We start from the raw sequence: 11,815 nt of genomic DNA, 5'->3' as shown, positions 1-11,815 counted from the left end.
AGATGAGAAGTCCTGGAAATGGAATCTGTTATTGCTTGGATAATAAAAACTAAGGACCTTCTTTGGGGAAAAAATGGACAATGATAAAATGCTTTGATTTAGGGTTTGGCTGTGATGTCAAGGTCAGCCAATGAGTGCAAAGAGAATCTGAGAAAAATACAGAGATAAATAGAAGCAGATGTTTGGAAAGTCTTCCTGAATATTGCTAGTGAAATTGTATGGTTAGTTATCGAAATTTCATGGTTACATCTGTCATGCTAATAAGGTTATAATGAAAGGCATGTAAATTGGTGTTTAAAAAAACTTATTAGAACTGTGGTCAACTGTACTGTACCGTGGGAGTGGCATTTTCTGAATTATGCTGCAAATTTTGTACCTAATTTTGTACTTTGAGCTCAAGTCTTTGTCAGGGTATTTCTCAGAGAGGTCAGCCTCTATGGACTCCTACTAACTCAAGATCTTTATTTCAAATTAATATAAGAGAGAAATCTGATGAGAAGGGGAAAGGAAGTAAAGTTGAAAAGTTTTGGCTTCTGATTGGACAGCATCTGTGTTCCCAAAACAAATTTCTTTGTACCTTTAGTTGTTTGTGATTGCAGGAAATAAAAAATTTCTGTCTTAGGCTAACCAAAGGTTGTCATTAAATTAGAAAATTTACAAGAAGAAAGAAGGAGCCAGAATAAAAGATAGCAAAGATGTGAACTAGTGGGTCTGTATTAATCAAAGTCTTAATGAAAAATAGATGACCCATTCAAAGCAGATAATCTGAGGAGAGTTTATTTAAACTGGTGGGATTGCAGGTGTACTTTCAAGGATGCTTTACTTCCAGGCCTGAAAGTTTGAGAGGAGGAGGTTGCTACAACCCAGAGGAGAGAATCTGTGGAGAAGGCTGTCTCAAGAGGTCCTTTGGAGGACCAGAGACCTTTGTTAAGAAAGGACATAGCAAAACTGAGTGACTTCACTGGGACAGACCTGGGGAAATAAATATCTTGAGTTCACTCTCTGTTCTCCCTACCATATCCTGTTGTTTTTTTCCCATTGGCTGGAAAGAGTTAGAAACCAAGGGGAATGAAAACAGTTCCTGTCATCCACACAGGGCCACCTGTCTTCAGGAGCAGAAAGTGGATGAAGAAGTGTGGGAGGTGAAGAGGACCATAAAGCTGCTAAACACGCTGAAATCTTAACTAGGATCCAAAGCAAAAATAGAAAATCAGATACAAAATCCATACCATCAACAATTAAAAAAACATGTCATTTTCTATGGAGTTATTCTAGAGGGTTCTAAATTTAGGTGACATTCTGCAAAATTGTCCAACTCACCAAATAATTACCTATTGTGTAATATTGTGGGAGGGGCACCTGGGTGGCTCAGTGGTTGAGTGTCCTTCAGCTCAGGTCGTGATCCCAGGGTCCTGGGATCGAGTCCTACAACAGGCTTCCTGCATGGAGTCTGCTTCTCCCTCTGCCTATGTCTCTGCCTCTCTCTGTGTGTCTCTCATGAATAAATAAATAAAATCTTAAAAAAATAATATTGTTGGATATATAGCAATTAAATTTAGGAAGTACCTGGGAAAAATAATTTTGGTTTTAGAAGTTGGCCCAAACTATTCTGAAAATAAATAAAATAGATAATAGAATGATCTGTAAAGGCAACTCTTTATTGAAATAATTAAAATGCTTTGAATTTTGTTAAATTTTTTTTATACTGTGTTCCACCAGTATAAGTAGACGCTTTATGAAAAAAGTAGTTGCAGACCATTAATAGAGGTTTGAAAGAGAGGATCAAATACTGCTTTGTCCCATTCAGAATTATATAGTGATGTGTCAGGAGGATATTCCAGAAGCCCAAGTTTTATGGTGATGAAGTACAAGGAAAAGCATCAGGAACTGGCATTCTAAACTGAGTACATACAGCTTGGACCATGAATGGTTCTTGTTCATGGAGATGGAATCTAAGAGAAGGTAAAGAAAAGCTAGTACATGTCATCTTATCCTGGTCTTGACGGGTGTTTTTTCTAGATGAATGGACTGTCAGAGGAATCTGTTGTGGAAGCAATATTCTCATTATCTGTTCTAATATCTTGAAAAACAAATCTGACAAAAGACACAGCCAATAGTGCAAAGATTTGCATAACTCTCTTTGGAGAAATCTTTATTTTTGTAAATATAATATTGGATAAAGTGGGGACAATATAGTACTAGACACATAGTAGCATTAAGAAATGACATTGCATGTTGTGTTGTAATTTATAAAGTTTCAAAAGATGGAATTATTAAAGTCTCACAACAATGCTATGAGGCATGACCTCCTCTATAGGTTTGAAATGGAAAACCAGGGAGATTGAGAATGTTTTCCAGCTTACCAACTGGTAAATATTCTTGTGGGAATGGTGATTCGAGTGAGTAAGAATCAAATATGAAAACATTAAAGCCTTCTAAATGTATTTTTATATCAAGTCAAACATCTTTGTTTACTAATTTTTATTGAACGCCTTTTGCATTTATGGTGCACACAACAAATGTTTGCTGATGAATGAATGAGTGACTGCATTAACAAATGATACACACAAGAACACTACCTTGTGCTCATTTGGCTCCCAAGAATGCGTATTCTTGAGATAGCACACACAAATTTAGAAGATATATAGTGCAGGATTCCCTGAAAGTTACTTCGATGGCCATGGATGTGTTTGCGTAGGTGGGAAAGATGTGGCCATCGCAGAGCAGTGCAAAGAGCTCCTGGTGGTCAGGTACCCAGTGGCTGTCGGTGCATGCTGGCTTGCAGGAGTCAGAGATGTGTGGCAGTTTAAGGACAGTCTACCTCTCATGCTGCCTGGGAAGTCTGGAGGCCTGATGAGCCACCATGATAGGCACTGATGATCACAAGCAGGCAGCGAGCATCCGTAACCTGAAGGTAGAAAACCCTACACTCGTGTGTCAGAGGTCAGATGACAGCTTGGCAGCCTTGGGCATGTACTTATTCCATGTGTACTACATTTGTCTGTAAGACCAGGAATGATGCAGTGTCATTGCTGTGCAGTTTTTGCACTAGAATCCTCTTGGGTTGTTGTCAGTATTCATCATTTTCACCTTTTCACAGCCTTTCTTAGCACTGTACAAAACAATTTGGTTCAGTTAGTAGACTAAGAGTGTGCCTAGTGGTAGAAACCCTTTTGTGCCTTGTTAACCAGCCTGTGGGGGTCTACTCAAACTGCCAGATGGATTTTTGGGAGTCCCTCTACTTCTTTAAACCTGGAACATGCCTTCAGTACCAGGAAATCTTTGGAGAGGAGTCAAAGAAGTATCTGTCTTGATTAATCCAGAATGCTGCCTCTAATGTCACCATTGTGTGTTCAGACATTCCTTCATGACTTTGACTGGACTTCTGAAGCCCTAGAAGGAGACGCTTTGAGAATAGAACAAAACTTCCTTTACTGTGCTTGGCAAAACCCGATTAAGGAAGTAAAGCTCCACCGAACCCATATGACCCCTCAAGTCCATTGCCAGGACCTCCCAAACTCCAGTGTGAATTGAGAATGGCCACAACATGACAAAAACTTGTAAATATCCCACTTATTCCTCCTGGAAGACCTTGAATCCTGTCTGACTGAGAAAAACACTCTGGGCTAGTACAGGCCCTAGACAGGAAGCACTGCCACCAGCCGTGAGGGTAGAATTCCAGGAACTTCACCTTGAACTGTCACCAGGTAGAGAATACCTTAATACCTCTGACAGCTGGCGACTTGGTTTCTTTCATGACATGAACACAGGGTTTGGAGCTGGGCAGATCAGAGTTTGAAGCCCTCTGCTGTCACTAAAGAGGAGTAGCGTTTTAGGCAAGTTTCTTAATTTCTCTAGGCTTCAGTATCCTTCTAAACTGGAGATAATAATATGTATCTTAAAGGTCTCTGAGGTGTTCATGGGCAGACTCACAGTGTGGGGACAAATGGGCTCCACAGGTATTCCAACTATGAACATAATCTCCAGGATTTTCATAGTGTCTCTCCGTAGGTGCCCAAATGGCTTTCCACTGCATGGTCTCCTTGAGCCTCACAGTAGTCCTGTGAGAGCATTAAGAACATCTCGGGATGCCACTATAGAAAAAAAAAAAAAAAAGAAAAGAAAAGAAAAGAAAAGGAAAGTATGGTCCTGGGAAACTCTGACTTTTTTCTCACATCAAACCATCAGGTAGAACCAAGACTGATTGTTCCACCTAATACTTTATCCAGGAAACTTTGCTAAATCGTATTTTGTAAACATTCTTACAGTATCTGAACAGAAGAAAGTCCAATGAGATATAAGGAGGAAGAGCGGTTCTACCTGAGGCTAGCCGGTGAGAAGAATTCATAGAGTCACCTCTGAGGCTGCAGGTTGCTAGTCATGCCAGTACTACTCCTGCTGGAAAAATAATATTTCTCCTCCCCCCCATACCCTTAATCTAATTAAAATGATTTAATCAACTTTACTGTTAGAGTTATCAGCTGTGCTCATTGAGAGAAATGGCATTATGAAATATTATGAAGCCATTAAAAACAGTGAGGCAGATCTATCTGTATGGACTGAGATAGGAAGGATATCTATGAGATATGGTTTATTGAAGTCTAGAATAATATGCATAATGTGATTGCATTTTTGAAAAAGTAATACATGCATTTTATATGGTGGACATACTATATGAGCTCAGTAACATTGCACATCAAACTGTGGCTCGAATTTGTCCCTGAGAGTGTGCTTGGAATGGGGAATAGGTAAAGGACTTAAATGCTTTTTATTCACTTGTTTCATTTACATTTTTACAATTAAAATGCATTATTCCCTTTAGATTTATTGAAGTTGCTGTCAGCTTACCTTTGGCGATTACTACTAGCCAGTAGACCCCATTAATAGGCGAAATAAAATGAGCTATAATCATTTCAAAAAATTAAATAAATAAAATATGTTATTCTCCTAAAATTATGGAATACCAAAAATTGATGAAAAGAAAAGAAAAATCTAGTGCCATACCTAGTTTCTAGCACATATTTAGGTGGGTATTTATTGAATAGGAACTCAATAATATATTTCCTTACACAGTAATAATGATAAAAATAATAATAATTAAAAAAAATAATAATAAAAATAATAATACTCCTCACATTTAAATTCCCCTTTATAATTTGTAAGGTCTTTTAGAATCATTATGTCATTTGGATTTTGCCCACAAACCTCTGAGTTGGGCAGAGAAGAGCATCTTACAAATTAGGATTTTGAGATTTTCAGAGATTAAATCATTTTTCCAAGGTCACATGTAAGTGGCACTGGGACAACACTATTGTTACTTGACTTTTTATTCTTTAATCAGAGATCTTTCAAGTCCCCTCTGTGTGCTGTGTCCCCTGCTCTCTCCACTATACCACGTGCACTATAGCTTGCAAATAAAGATAGGAAAATGTAGAAGCATCACCAAGTCAGGGCCTAAATGAAGCTAACAGTTCCTAACAAGTAGACCACACTAGGATGCAAATCTTATTTTGTTTACTTTCACTGTGTGGGTTTCTAATATTCTGCAAGCTATGGCAGTCCATATTTGCTAACTCCAAGTTACAGGTTGCTTTTCTGAAAGGTGGATTTACTGGTTTCAGCTTCAGCTTTTCCTTTATATCATTTACTTTAAAGGGAAGCCATTTTGTGGCTTTGAGCTCATCTTTCACTTAAGCAGATAATTGAATGCCCACACAACCCTCTGTTTCTGTCTTCCATAGCAGACTTTCCTTCATTTTTGTACAGAGGAAGAGGAAAGGATTGGGTATAAAGGATAGGCCAACATCCCTGAGACTAAGGAAATTGATAAACTCATCTCTGAAGAAAAATCCTTTTGCTATGATGTCTCAATTAACTTAATTTTTGTGGTCTGGCTTTGCAAACAGAAACCTGAGACCATGGATGTGCTCCCAATGAAACACTAGGAAGGTGCAAGCAAGTGAACTCTGGTGTTGGCTGGGTAGGCACATGCCCTGGGGAACTGGAGGGCAAGCTCTGTCCACAGTTCTCCATGGATGAAAGGCAGTGCAGGCTAGTACAATTGCTTCTCAGGACTCCTGATGGAGAGGGATGGGTGAGGAGAGGATTGAGTACTCCAAAGCAATGGGGTGGAGGAAAAACTGGTCCAAAGGACTGGTATATGTTTACACATCCATTCTTTCATTTTCTTCATATTTATTGAGTATAGGTCCAACCTGCGATACAGATAAAAGATTATGAAACAGGGTACTTGCCTTCCTGAACAATATTCTAGGGTGAAGATGGGCAAAAACCCCAATTTTAAAAAATTAATTACAGATCATGATAAATGTTAAGCATAAAATAAACACAGTGCTATATTAGTTAACAACAGTGAAGTAAAGGTAAAGCCATGCATAGATGGGGAGGTCAGGAAAAATCATAAAGGCAAAAATGATAAGCCTCTGCCTGGTATCACTCCCATCGCTACTGCAGACTGAACTGAACTGTCTCCTCCTCCGTCAAGCCATAATACTGGTCTCTCCTAAAGACAAGGAGTAAGATGCCTAAAACAATCATTCCTCCAAAGCCATGTAATTAACTACTGTGACGTGTTAGCTAATTTTGTGATGTGGCATTGTCATGAATTGTTCTCTCTTGCCAAGGAAAAGCAATTTCCTCCTTCTTTACCTTAACCTTTCTCGCTTCTTAACTATGGCCACTTCATTTCCAACCTCCCTAGAGAAGAAAGTGGAAATATCAGAAAGGGAGACAGAACGTAAAGACTGCTAACTCTGGGAAACGAACTAGGGGTGGTAGAAGGGGAGGAGGGCGGGGGGTGGGAGTGAATGGGTGACGGGCACTGGGTGTTATTCTGTATGTTAGTAAATTGAACACCAATAAAAAAAAAATAAAAAATAAAAAATAAAAAAAAAAAAAAGAGAAGAAAGTGGAGTTCCCTTGGTGGTGACCACTGTGCATTTGTAGGGATTGGGGGAACAGCAGGAGGCTGCTGGATCTGTGACTTCGTCTAGTGGCTTTGTGCTCAGGGAGAAGATAATAGGCTTAACTGACAACGGGATGGATTCAAGTTAGGAACAAAGGAAGCCTTCGTGGCTGCAAAGAATCACCAGGACACATGACCACTGGAAGCATAGAGTTCCATTCCTAAATAGTTATGCGGTGAACTCTCTAAAATTATTTTGGTGCAATCCTAACTTTGGGGAAGGAAACAGTCTTCAGCAGACTTCAGTCTCTTCAGGTCCTATGAAGCTATAATATGGAATGTGGCATTTTTTACCTCCTTTATTAATATATTATTGCATTCTAAAGTTTTCCATTAGATTCAACCAACAGTGCAAAAAACAGTATATATTTGGAATTTCTTCTGATAGTCTTTTTTGGGACAAACTTTTTAATTGCATGAGCTTTTCCAGATGTGAGGCTCACTCTATGGGAAATAACAAAGAATTTGTGAATTAAGTAAACTATCCTGCCTTTATGCTCTTTTTTTTCCGTGTGGTTGTATATTATAAATAGAACGTTGAGGTTAATCATCTCAATTACTAGAAAATGCATTCTTAGAATTATTTTGCTTGATAAAAATAATTTTTTAAGGAAAAAAGAAAAGCAGCTGTTCTACATTTATAACAAGATTGGTGTTAAATATTTAAAATCTCTGTATTGAGTCAACCTGGTTTCATCAAAAATTATGCTTCAGACACATTTCACCTATTTACTGCTGACTTGCTTGACCTTTTTGGCTTGATGCTAATACTATTCTATCCAGATTTGAAATACTGACATTTTCCTGACCTAAGTGATGACAATCCTTATAGTCTGTTCTGATGGAATGAGTGTTTGGTGTTCTTTCTGTATGAATTATCCACAGAACTGTTCTAAGCTGCACCTTCATGCTACTGAGGCTTCTTTCCTTCTTTACTGAGGGCATCTGGTTTCCTTGGAACGATTCTAGAAGGCTTTAAACTATCATAGGAGTGAAGAGCTTCTCCAGCAAGGCCTCTTTATGAGAATACCCATGTCTTGGGACAAAGTCTTAGACTCCTATCTCACAGGGAGAAGGTGAATTTATTCTTGGTCATTCCTGAGACACATCAGCAGATGGTCAGCCTGGGGCTGATGCTTCTTGACCTTCCTTCACATTGGATTATGGGAAGTACCATAATGTTGGAGAAAACATTTGGTTTGCACATATTCCACCACTGTAGTGGAACATTATTTAGCTGGGGCTGTGATCATGATTCAGAAAATTTACATTTTTCTGGCATAGGGAGCCAAGTCCTGGAGGGAATCAGGAAGCAGGCCTGATGGGCATCAGCATAAGGACTACAGGGATAAAATATTCTCATTCTCTTTTACATTTTTTTTCTAATGCATTTGCCTGGAGAGCTGTAACTGGATATTATGCTCATGTCTACTGTCATTAAGAATAGAAAAAAAAAGGAAGAAGTGGTGTCCTTGGCAAAAATGGTTAAAATAAATACAAGTTTGGTGTATAGATAAGATGTCTGCAACCTAAAGAATTTAAGATTTAGGTAGAACTGCTGTACTGGAGCACCTAACACAGATAGAAAAGATATTCATGTACCTCTATTCAGATATTTCTATAAAGTTCCCCCAGTTTTCTAGCCCAGTGAAGACAAGCATGTTGGCAAGTAGGTTGGTTCAGGAAAGATAAAAATATTTATAAACCATGTGTTTTTACATTTAAAATGAAAGCAATTTTATTCAATTCTGTAATTATAATTCTTTTGATTTAGATTATTAACTCAAGAACTTGAATGAGAACACAGGTATTGCTCTTTATTTATTGCAATATTAACATTTGGGTAGGTTTAAAAAGAAAGTGTAAGGCAGCTTTCTTATTTCTTTCTCCTTATGACTGGAAGAGGTGCACACAGTTAAAGGTATACAGGTTGCCCATTCTGTAGAGGTCTTTTTCTTGCTTTTTGGTTTACTCCTTTCCTCTCCTGATAAGGAGAACTTGTAGTCAAATTATTTACTTCACCTCTGTCGGGCTCAGTTCCCTCCTTAAAAAATTCTCAAGTCTCTTCCATTTGTAACATTCAATGCTTTCAAGGCTTAAAAGGAAAATTGAAGTCCTAACGGCCATCATCATTAGGATGAGCTGCCTCAAATTGATGTTTACTCTGTACTTCTTTGGACCCAAACAAGGTCAATCTGAAGAAGCAAGGGGGCAGGCGGAGTCAGAAAAGAGGCTGCAAAAGACCTGCCCAAAATCAGAGCTTACATTCTGGTGACAACTGGACCTTTCCAAGACACATCAGACTGCATGGAAGGCAAGCTCATTTCCATTCTCCTCCCCCTGCCTGCCCTCCCCTGACCCCAAACCCCAGCTTGTCTTGATTTAGTTTTAAGATAATTAAGAAAAAATATTTTAAATATCCAGATATTTGTAAAGACTTAGTTCTACATACCTATAAATGAGGTAACTTAAATTATTTATTTATATTTTGAGAAGGCAGATAATGTGTGAGGGGGGGAGGAATGAAGAAAGATCTTTTAATTTTGGAAATGAAGAGAGATATCTCCAAAGGAGAAAGTACAGTTGACCCTTGGATAATGTGAAGGTTAGAGATGCCAATTCCATGCATAGTCAAAAATCCCTGTATAACTTTTGCCTTTCTAAAATCTTTTACCAAGAGCCAACTATTGACTGGAAGCCTTACCAGTAATATGAACAATCAATTAACGCATATTTTGTATGTTATATGTATTATATATCATTTTCTTACAATAAAGTAATCTAGAGAAAGGAAAGTGTTGTTAAGAAAATTGTAGGAAAGAGAAAATACATTTATATACTGGAGTGTATTTATTTTTTTTAAATCTCCATATAAGTGGACCCACATAGTTCAAACCTGTGTTTTTCAAGGATCAACTATAAACAGAGGTGATAGTTTGGGACTATGGATAAAATTATATTTTAAGAAAGGACTCATTTATAGTGAGAAACTCAAATTAATTGTTTAAGATGAATGTAAAAGGGATGATTGAAGTTCGATATGTATATTTAGCCAGCATCCATTGAGACATTCTTATGTTGTGTTTTTGCTAGATTTTTGGAAGTTAATGACAGGATGTCTGCCCTTAAGGAACCTTGAGTAATAGAAGAGACAAGTGAGTGAACAAAGTGACAAGGTAGCATGAGGGGCTAGCACAGAATATTATGGGAGTAGAAGGTTGATGATACCAAGTCTTAAAACATTAGGAGATCTGGCCAAGTCTTAAAACGTTAGGAATTCTACCAGAAGAAGAGAGAGGGCATTCTAGAACAGCAAGTGCCAAGAAGAAGATTGGGGATAGGTGTTCAAGAAGGCAGTAAGGGTACTGCAGGCACTTCCAAGCTTCTGAAACCTATAAGACATATGAAGAAATGAAGGCAAAGGCATTTATGGGGGTAGGCAAGGTCTTGGTTATGGAGGCCTATACCAGGGTAATGAGTTGGGCTTTTTTTGTTAGGGTTGGGGTTTTATAATTAGGTATTTCTTAGGAAGATGATACTGACTCAGATGGTCCTGATTTTATTGAATAACTTGACTTTCTGGACATACCTACCATAATGAGCAGCACAGGGCATTGGAATTATACTGAGAAATAGGTAAGGGAAATACCCAAGATTCTAACATTAACCCCCCATGCCTGCACATCTGTGACCTCAAACATATGGAAAAATAAGATTATTTAAAAAAAATAATAGGAAATGCTCCTCTCTGTGCCAGGACTGCATACTTATGCCTTGCTAATGGTTATACTTTAGGGATCAATGACTAAAGCATGGTTCTTATGCTCTTATGCCACTAGAATAGAAGAATATTTCTTCCTTCCCTTTCTTTGTAACTATGGACAAATCAAGTGACCTTATATTCACACATAATCATAACTCATAGAAACCCACCCACTGTGGGAAACTGAGGCTCAAGCCCTTGCTCCAACATGAAATGGGGAAACCACAAGAGTCAACATGGCTTGTTCCTGCCCTGTTGGCAGAACCATTCTCAAATGGCCTTTCAGATGTTGTGCCTGCCTTTGCTTGTTGGCAAGTTTCAAAATGCCTGGGATTAATCAGCTGACTTTCCCTATAGCTTTCAGCATGGGCTGGGCAATTCCTTTGAAAAGTCTTGGTCTGACTTTTTTATGTGTCACTTTGATAAGGTGTTAGGTGAAATCTTGGAGACTTTCCTGCTCAGTCAGAATAAACGTGTTACAAAGTGAATCACTAGAGAAATATTTTGACAGTAATGTTGTTTGAAGTATTACTTCTTCCATTAATGAAGGGAAGGCCCATATCACCCCTTGCTATTCTGTTCAGCTCTGGTTATCTGAAAAGCTATTTAGTGCAATGACATTTAACCAAACTTTCAAAGTTGCTTACCCACTGTCATTGACTGGACTTGGTTGCTGAGAGAGTCACTAAATGGATCATTTAGTGATAATGACCATAGATAGGCTTGAAGTAAATGACTCCTTGCTGTACAAGCAAGGGAGCCTTTGTAATGACCAAAAACTGATGAGTCACCAGAAAGCTTTTTTTGTTTTTAAATTTTCATTTGACTTGTCATCATTTCCTTTACCACATTGCTCTTGAAATAGTGAAAACCCATGCAAAGGTAGACTTTTGTGAACACAGTAAAACCATGAATTAGATTAGGCTATAGGCTGAGCCACATTATTTATTGTAAACAAATCATTAGGGTTCTACCTTTCTATATTGGTGGTTCTCAGAGTGTTGTTCACTCTGGGGGATGTCCCAGATTCTTCTGCATGGTTCATGGAGCCAAAACACTTTTCATAA

The 11,815-nt window shown here is 38.2% G+C and overlaps 1 long non-coding RNA gene across 2 annotated transcripts in view; it reads right to left on the bottom strand.

The window, feature by feature from the left end:
* Nucleotides 1-2,114: 2,114 nt before the first annotated feature.
* The window catches only part of LOC112676146 (uncharacterized), a 45,881-nt gene continuing 36,180 nt past the window's right edge, over nt 2,115-11,815 (bottom strand). For both annotated transcript variants that reach the window (XR_004810688.1, XR_003146320.2), the window contains 2 exons: nt 5,136-6,215; nt 2,115-4,094 (listed from right to left, as the gene is read on the bottom strand). This is a non-coding gene — a long non-coding RNA (uncharacterized LOC112676146). The remainder of the gene's footprint in view (nt 4,095-5,135; nt 6,216-11,815) is intronic.

The sequence above is a fragment of the Canis lupus genome, chromosome 30 (assembly GCF_003254725.2).
Source record: "Canis lupus dingo isolate Sandy chromosome 30, ASM325472v2, whole genome shotgun sequence".
Classification (NCBI taxonomy): Eukaryota; Metazoa; Chordata; class Mammalia; order Carnivora; family Canidae; genus Canis; species Canis lupus.
Note: the sequence above shows the minus strand (reverse complement) of the source record. Positions and strands in the feature narration are given on the sequence as shown.